Genomic DNA, 8910 nt, shown 5'->3' with positions numbered 1-8910 from the left:
AAGGACCTTTCTAGGGAAAATGTTATTTTTATTTATTTATTTATTTTTGGTGGGACTGGAGATTGAACTCAGGCTCTTGGGTTTGCCAGGGAAGCGCTTAGTCTACCGAGACATCTCCCTGGGCCCGAAAATGTTATTTTTAAATGGTGAAGCAAGTTTGTGAATGCTGTATAATTTATTTATCTATTTGAATTCATGGTATGTGCTTATTTATTAAAAGTTTAGAAAAGTACACTAAGAAAGCTTATTCAATTATGCAAGGCAAGAAATCATGCCATAAGCCCAATTAAGTAACGAGCCCTTCACTGTCCATAGGAGATTAATTCTGGGGATGACAATGATGCAGTTGCATGATTTCCCATGCTATAAGAGTAGATGAGTATTTATATACAATCAATGAGTGTATCTTTATGCCAAAGCAAAGATGTCCAGTAATCCACCTGAATACATTTGAGATGCTAATTTTTAAAACTACATCTTCTTTATTTCAAATACTTTAATTTCAGAACAAAAATAAGATCACAATACACAACATACAATTCTGCTGTCAAGTTACAGAAGGAATGGCCTCAACGCCATTGTTTCTGCTTTCAACACAGGGCAGGAGAAATTACTAGACTGAGCAGAGGAGCTAGGAGCGACAGGATACTGGGGGAGTCATGGGGACACTATACAAAGGATACAGGTTTCCCACAGTGGGAGCTCTTAATGAACTTCTTCCATCTGAGATGTGTACTTGTTCCCTTCAAGGAGATGGATTTCATCAGGAATGGCTGCACTTGCCTCCTTCACAGTCACCTCATCGTCATCATTGCCCAGGCCCTCGTGGATCATGTGGTAGATATGAGTCTGCTACTCCTCCAACGAGAAGCCAGAAGACAGCAGCGTCATCTCAAGCAACAGCACCACCAGGTCCTTGACAGGTTTGTCATTCTTGTCAGCTTCCAGTACCTAAATTTTACCCATGGCATGGTTGACTCTGAGGATCTGGCCCTGAAAATCTCCCAAGAGATGCTCCAGCAGAGCAAAATTTTCAAAGTCATCCACAAAAACTTTGTTAAGAAATGCCTTGAGCTCTTCTCTGAGTTGACAGAAGACAGAACTACAAGAAATTCCTTTTCTCAAAAGGTATAAAGCTTGGAATCCGTAAAGATTCCACTAATAGGCAATGCATTTCTGAACTACTGTGCTGTCATCTCTGAGTCTGGAGATGAGATGATGTCCCTGTTTGTGTATGTGTTTCGCATGAAGGAGACACAGAAGTCCAGGTACTATATCACTGGTGAGAGCAAGGAACAGGTGGCCAACTCTGCCTTCATGGAGCTTGTACAGAAATGGGGCTTTGAGGTGGTGTGCATGACTGAACCCAGTGATGTGTACTGTGCACAGCAATCCAAGGAGTTTGACGGGAAGAGCTTGGTATCTGTGATCAAGGAAGGCCTGGAGCTGTATGAGGGTAAGGAGGAGAAGAAAAATATGGAGGAAAGCAAGGCCAAGTTTGAGAACCTGTGCAGACTCTTGAAGGAAATCTTGTATAAGAAGGTTGAGAAGGTGACAATCTCCAATAGGATTGTGTCTACACCCTGGAGCATGGTGACCAGCCCCTATGGCTGAACAGCTGACATGGAGCAGATTAGGAAGGCCCAGGCCTTCCGTGACAACTCTTACATGATGGCCAAGGAGAACCTGGAGATCAATACTGACCACCCAATTGTGGGATGCTATTTTACAACCTAGTCATCTTGTAGAAGGAAGGTAAATTCACAAATAAGAGTGGCACCAAGTTATTTTCATGTAATAGTAATACTTTAAAACAATTACATTTTATTTCATATTTTTATTTTTTAGTATTTTTATAGGGAGGAGTCTACAGGGTGTTTAGGGTCTCACTAGTAGATTGGACTCGTAGTGATCCACCTGTTTACAGCCTCCCAAGAGTTGGGATTACAGGCACATGCCACCATGCCTAGTCTAACAATTACATTTTAAAGGTGAAATAACAGGAAACACATATAATAATAAAATATATTAGTGTGACACTTTCATTTGAGCATATTAGTAATATAGAATAGTGGCACTGAGTTTGATGTGTCGATGTATGCATATGTCTTTTGATGATTTGCAACTCCATCACCTCTCTTCCCTGCTTACCCTTGACCCCTTCCTCTTCTCTAAAAGTCTCCCTTCTACTTTCTGACACTCATTTTTTAAAATGTAAAAAGTACATACTTTAGGTACAATATATTAAACAGCCTCAAAGAGAATATGGGTAAGTTTTCAGGCTTTTGCTGCACCTTTAGTTTAATTTCCCTATTAGATCTTTGCAGAAATGACCTTTATCATATTTTCTGTGTTCTTCAGGAGATGGTCTGTATATACCATTTTAATACATATAAATAAATACATATTATTATACAAATTTATTGCATCCTTTTATCACATGTAATATATGTCACTTTAAATCATGTTTGATAAGCTCTTATAAACACTATTCTATATTTTTTTTAACAAATCAAAAATGCACCTTGTAGTTTGGGGTTTTTCAAGGACACATTTTATAAGATTATTTTATAATGAATCACCCGAATAATCATATAGAAAGAGTGCAGGAAATCTGTCCATGCACTAAAGACCAAAGAATCCAGGGGAGGGTTCTTAATATCTTGCATAAGTCTATCTCTGTGACCTAGAGCTCATAACAGTGCCTCCCACAAATCCAGTTGGAGGCTTAGAGCCCTTGACAATGTCTCAGATGTTTGAGAGGCCAGTTTCAGAGGTTTGCACTGGGAAGGCCTAAAGGTTAGTGGTGGAAGCTAGAAAGTCTCTGCCAGCAGGGAATGAAGGATCTGTGCTAGCAGGCTGAGGCATCTGAACTGGGGCCGGGACGTGATGTTCAAGGTAATAACCAGAGCTCCCACTGAAAGTGTCACAGCCATGCTCAGCAACCGTGAGGTCCTGAACTCCTCTGAAGATGAAGAAAGACTAATTACTATCAGGAAAGCCAACATGACAAGCTTCTCCAGGAGACAGAACAGTGCACCATCTTTCCCGCTGGAGCCAGGAAACAATTCTTAAGATTAAGAGAATTCCTTCAAGTGAACCATAGCCATCCTCAGCAAGAATGAGCTCTTGAGCTCCTCCTCTGATGAGAATAGCCAGATTTGCCAGGAAAGCCAGCTTGACAAGATCCTCCAGCGGCATAGCCCAAAAGAACCAATAGTTCCCAACAGCTCCAACAGCTTCCCTAAAAGCCTTGTGACAGCTTCTTTAGTTCTGCCTCTTATGGGGCTGGCAGCAGTCCTTAGGTGGCCTCCCTCACCCAGCCAGTACCATGCTAGTTCAGTTCAGCTGGGAGTAACACGTTGACTACTAATTGGCAATCCACCTCACATCTAGAGTTTCATTCTGTACATGTGCGTAAGTGTGTAAAACATTCGATGTACCATATTTTATGTAAGTTGATACCTATTAAAAATTAGTCAAAGAGGTTTTCAAATAAAACTTTGTGGTTTTGGAGTGTGTACAAAAGCAGCCAGGGTGGTGGCTGTGGCTGGGTCATGGAACCCATGCCTGCCATGCATGAAGCTTGGGGGTCAGTCCTCCAAATCCCACAAAGAGAGAGCTACCGCAGCAAGCTAAGTCATCCTCCAGATATAGTGCTTCTGAAATATTCTAATATGTATATGAATTTCAATTTTTTTCTTTATTTTGTTTCTGTTTAAATATATAAAGAGTCCATGGACATCTGCATGTATATGGGAGTAACTTAAAAGTGTGTGACTTTTTCCTTTTACAAAAAATGTTGTGCTAGTCTGCTTTCTGCTGAGACCATCAGTGTATAAGGAGATATTTGTCTGGGCCTGCAGTGTTCAGGTGTCAGCTAGAGGGAGTGGCCCTGTTGCATTGGGCCTGTGGAGAGGCAGCATGTCAAGGTAGGGAGCCTGTGGTAGAGCAAAACCTTTGTCTCATGGCTGGGATGGGGCCAAGCACAAAAGGAGCTGGGTGTAGTGGCGTGCACTTCTAATTCCAGTGCTCTGTATGACCAGTTAGTGATTTAGTGAGATACTGTCTCAAAATACAAAATAAAAGAGAGATGGCAATGTAGCTCAGTGTACAGGGCCAGGTTTTAGTCCCCAGCACTACAGGTGCCAACCTGGAGGCCCAGCCCTCTCCACAGGGTCCTGCAGTACAGTTTAGATCTAAACTCTAGCAAAAGTGAACTGACCTAGTGTTCATCTCACAAGGAAAGGGCATTCAATGTTTATTTGCTTTTGAATTTATAACCGTACACTCTTGAACATTTAAGGTGCTTATAAACTAATGCATAGAAATAATTGATAATTCTACAGAATTTGTGAATTTTACAAAAATGTTAATTTTAAATCATTTCATCTAAAGCTGTTCATACTGAGTTGTGATGAAAACATGTACAGTAGTCCTTTACTATTTCGCAGTTTGACTTTCACAAGCTCACTGTTTTGCAGGTTTTCAAAAAATACTAATCTAAATTATTTATCATGGATTTTTCACTACATTGTGGGTTTTCGCAGTACTGTACAGTTTAGGTATTTTGTTAAAATTACATAGGTTTATGAGTTTAGAAAATGTTTAAGAACATTAGAACTGTTTTTAAAAGTGTGGGAAAGGTTTGTAAGGGTTTGTAGGGTTTATAAAGCCTTAAAAACATAAATACTAACATAAATATGAAGTCGCTACTTCGCTGATTCTCACTTATCACGGGGGTGTCTGGAACATAACCTCCATGATAAGTGAGGGACTGCTGTAGACAGAGAACACAGACAGTTAGGAAAAAGGGCAGTAAGTTTTCCTTTATATGTTCAGTGTTGCTAGGGAACAGAACAGGAAAGAACATTATTTCCCATCTAAGACAAAGCAAGCTGCCAGGGGATGCTGAGCGGGACTGAGACCTGTGAGTGTCTTAGTTATTTTTGTTGCTGAGGTACAGTATACAATGTTCTTTTAGCTCACAGTTTTTTATGTCTCAGTTCACAGTCTGTTGGCTCCAAGGTGGAGCAGTATGGAAAGGGGATATCACAGAGAAGGAACAGTCCCTGGCAGGATAGACAGGAGGCAGAGAGCACCAGAGGAGGGAGATATGGATTTAATCTCCTGCATCGAAGCTACTCTCACAGTAATCCATCTCTTCCCATCAGGCTTTACTTTTTGTCACCCCCAGCTATATACCAGTGTCCTACACTCATGATCCAGCTGCCTCCCAGGAGCCTTACCCATGAGCATAGGAGGCTTTAGGGGACATCTAGATGAAGTCATAACACAGAGCCATAAAGAATCACTCCAGCTTCAAAATGATTTACCAAGTTGAATGAAGCTTCCCAAGTCATGTGGGGCAGGAGGTTATAGTTACTCCCTTGTACAAATGGAAGTTGGAGACCCACATGGATTAAGTGTGTCACAGCATGTACACTGTAGTTCTCCCTTAAGATAGTAGGAAGGAGGGCCTGTTTCCTTAGCTCCCCTCACACCCCAGTCTGAAAGACTTTTTTTTTTTCCTCCAGGACTGGATTAGACCCAGTCTCTTCACTGAGTTATATTCCAGCCTTTTCTTTTTTTATTTTTGAGGCTGTGGCTCATAAAGTCAGTAAATTGCCAATGGTGGGCTCAACTTTGTAATCTCTTTTCTTCAGTTTCCTGCTTGCATGGCATTTTCCTCCTGTCAGGGAAAGGTAGTCCAGCCCTGCACTGAAGAAGTAAAGTTGGGTTTCCACTCCAATAGAGAGGGAGAGAACTCAGTGACTTCAAGCCGATGTTCACATTAGTTGTCTAGAACTGTCTTCCCATGTGACTACAGACCTGGTGGGCATTGCAGAACCTGCTGGTACCCAGACCATCAGGGCAACAAACCTCTTCTGCCTCTAATGCTTATCAGTCCACTTTGACGTTTCCAAAGGTTGGCAACAACTAGATATCAAACTAAAACAAAGGTTCTGTCTTATCATCCTTCTCAGATTGCTGCATGAAAATGCAGAACACAGTTGAGGAGCCTGCCTGACAGAGGAGCATGCTGTGTAGATGGTCAGTGGGACAATCTGTGTCATGCTGATCCTAGAAATGAGTAAGTGGGTCCTTCTTGATACCTGTCGTGAACTTGGGACTATCAGATGTAGTAATTGTTAATATTGCTGGAACTCTGAAGGTGGAAATATATGTCAGGAAGTGTAACCAGAAAACTTAGTAAATATAACTTATTGATCTGTCTGCTAGGTGCTGGGGACAGAGTAAGTTTGAGGAAGAACAGCAATCAGAGAAAAGTTGACATTTTAGAAAGCAGTGCCTTAGTTGGGCAGGGTGGAGCACTTCTTTAATCCCAGCATTCAGAAGAGAGAGACCAGGGTGGGGAGGGGAAAGAGAAGTAAAAAGAATTAAGATGTGCTATGTACATGTGCCGACTTCCCACCATGAGTGCAGCTATATACGAGGGCATCTTGGGCATCTTGGTGACTTACTGAAACCTCATCCCAGAATAAAAAATAAAGGGTTGGGAAGGTAGTTCAGTGAATGATGGATGATCCTGGCTACAGCAAACACCACCACCGCCGCCGCCACCACCACCACCACCACCACCACCACCACCACCACCACCACCACCACCACCATCCCCACCAAGCATCAAGACAACAACAATAGAATAGTGTTTATTATAGCTCTAAATTCATGAACAACCTTGAATCAACTGTGTAGAAGCTACAACAATGGTAATCAAAGGCAGGCAAGGTAGCAGAGGAGGTGTGATGACAGCACATGGACACAGGTACCAGTTAGAGAAGGTCCAGGAAATAGATCTAGCAGAGTCCCTTTGGGGTTGCTTTTTTTTTTTTTTTTTTTTTTTTTTTGCAGAACCGGGGATTGAACTCAAGCCCTTGCACTTGCCAGGGAAGTGCTTATTCCATTGAGCCATCTCCCTGGCCCTGGAGTTGCTTTCTGATGGACTCCAGTACCATTTACTTTTGTTCTAGTGAGAAGGCTCAAGAAAGACAAAGGTTTATGATTTAAATATCTTCTCTGTTGCAATGTGTTTTCCTTTGGACAATCAACAACAATTAACAAAAAATAAGAACTACCAAAGAAGACAATAATGAAATACTAAAGTGATTAGTACCTGTTCATATTTTGAGGTTTAGGATTCCAATCAATTTTAGTGGTTTCTGTTTTTCTCTTTCCTGAACCCTTGACATAGTGAATAGCTTCAGTGTTTGTCTACATTTTCATTTTCTTTTGAAGTATTCTGGTTAAGTCTGCAGATATCGAAATTGATTTTCAAAAATGCTCCCATTTCTACTTTAAAATATCTCCAAACTAAAACATTAATTCTTCTGACATTGTAGCTAGTTAACTCAGAGAGTTCCTTTCAGTTCTACAGACACTGAAAACCTTTCTGCTTTCTTTTTTGCCAGGTAGGATATGACCGGTCCCTGGTTGCTTTTCCACCCTTGATAGTTGCATCTTTTAGAGATAGCTTCTGGCTGCCTATGCCTGTGTCACAGATTCCCGCCTCATGGCATCATTCTCTCCTTGGTCCTTCGTGCTTCTCCAGCCCTCCTGGTCTGGAGGTGCTCACCCACCTGTGGCCGATCAGTTCCATCTGTTCCCAGGCCTGCTTCTGCACACTGGCCACTCCAGAGTCATAAATGCTTAGGTTTGTGAGCTAATCCAGACTTCTTGGTTGACGGAATCCATGACAGGATCACAAGCTGTAGGTAATAAACATCATTTGGGTGCTTATAAATTTCAAGCTTTGAAAGTAGGTGTTTATGTCTAGCAGGAGATACTGTTGGCAGAAGGAACTTTCTTGGAGTGTCTGTACATTGTTTGGTAGCAGCAACGGCCTCAGTGGCCTGGGTGAGATTGGTTGGGGGGGAAGGGGAGGGGCCTGCTGGTGGCCAGACCCAGGAGCTGCCCGGCAGACTCTTGCTGCTGCCCAGCCCTGCTTCGGAGAGTCCGGTGGGCCCTGAGCTTGTTTCTGTGGCTGCATCTCCCTGTGGAAAGGATCAGCAATGTAAGCGTTGATCTTCCAGGGAAGGGAGGGTTGACTTCGTGTTCTTTGCTGTGCTGTGCTCTCTTCCCTTGCCTATACATCCCTACTTTTGTGCTAGAGCTTTGGAACTTTGATCTTTAGTCCAAGGTTTGAGCCTAGATTATAGAATAAAATAGGTAGAACTTTGTTCTTTGAAGGTCTTTAAAACTAAGCTAACTTTCTGGTCTGGTTGGAATGTGTGGTATGGCCTGTTTGTTTGTATTGCTTAGATAGGATCAATAATTTGTCAGTGATCTTTAGCTTGGTCAGGACTGTTAGGTGATAATGGAGATGAACAGGGCAGAGAAGGCATGATCTTGTAATCCAGCGGGGAATAAAAGAAGAAAGGGAGTGAAGAATGAAATGTAAATTTCCTGTACCTGATGTGTAGCCTGCCTTCTTCCTTCCTGGCTTCCAGGGATGCCACGGCCCTTAATGTGGGCCTGTCCCTTCCTTCTGGAGCACAGGAGCATACAGCCTGGTTTCCCAGCTGACTGCCAGGAGTTCAGCTCTTTCACTGTGTGAGCTGACCACTGGAAAGGGTGTGTGCACTCCAAGAGACACCAGATGGGTGGTTTGCTTTTCCTGTCTTTGTTGCTCCCTGTCCACACCTTAGTGATCAGATAGTTGGTTTAGGGCTAGACAGCTGCTCTGTAGAGATGTCTGCACTGTCACCTTGCTCATTTGGAGGCACCTGCTTTTCCTCTAAAGGTCTTCATCTGAGGGCTGGAGCTTTTTTTCTCTGTGCTCCATGTTGGAAAATCTGCCTGGTTCATAGGGGACTGAAAATTAGGTCCTAAAAAACTGATTGTCCTTTAATGAGGTACATGACTAGAGTGACAGGGACGTTGGTCTCT

The 8910-nt window shown here is 42.5% G+C and overlaps 1 pseudogene; it reads left to right on the top strand.

Moving 5' to 3' along the window:
- Positions 1-753: 753 nt before the first annotated feature.
- LOC101593110 lies at positions 754-1737 on the top strand (annotated as a pseudogene).
- The last annotated feature ends 7173 nt before the right edge of the window (positions 1738-8910 follow it).

This window comes from Octodon degus, unplaced genomic scaffold, assembly GCF_000260255.1.
Source record: "Octodon degus isolate 3935 unplaced genomic scaffold, OctDeg1.0 scaffold00111, whole genome shotgun sequence".
Lineage (NCBI taxonomy): Eukaryota > Metazoa > Chordata > Mammalia > Rodentia > Octodontidae > Octodon > Octodon degus.
This window is presented reverse-complemented; position numbering and strand designations above follow the sequence as displayed.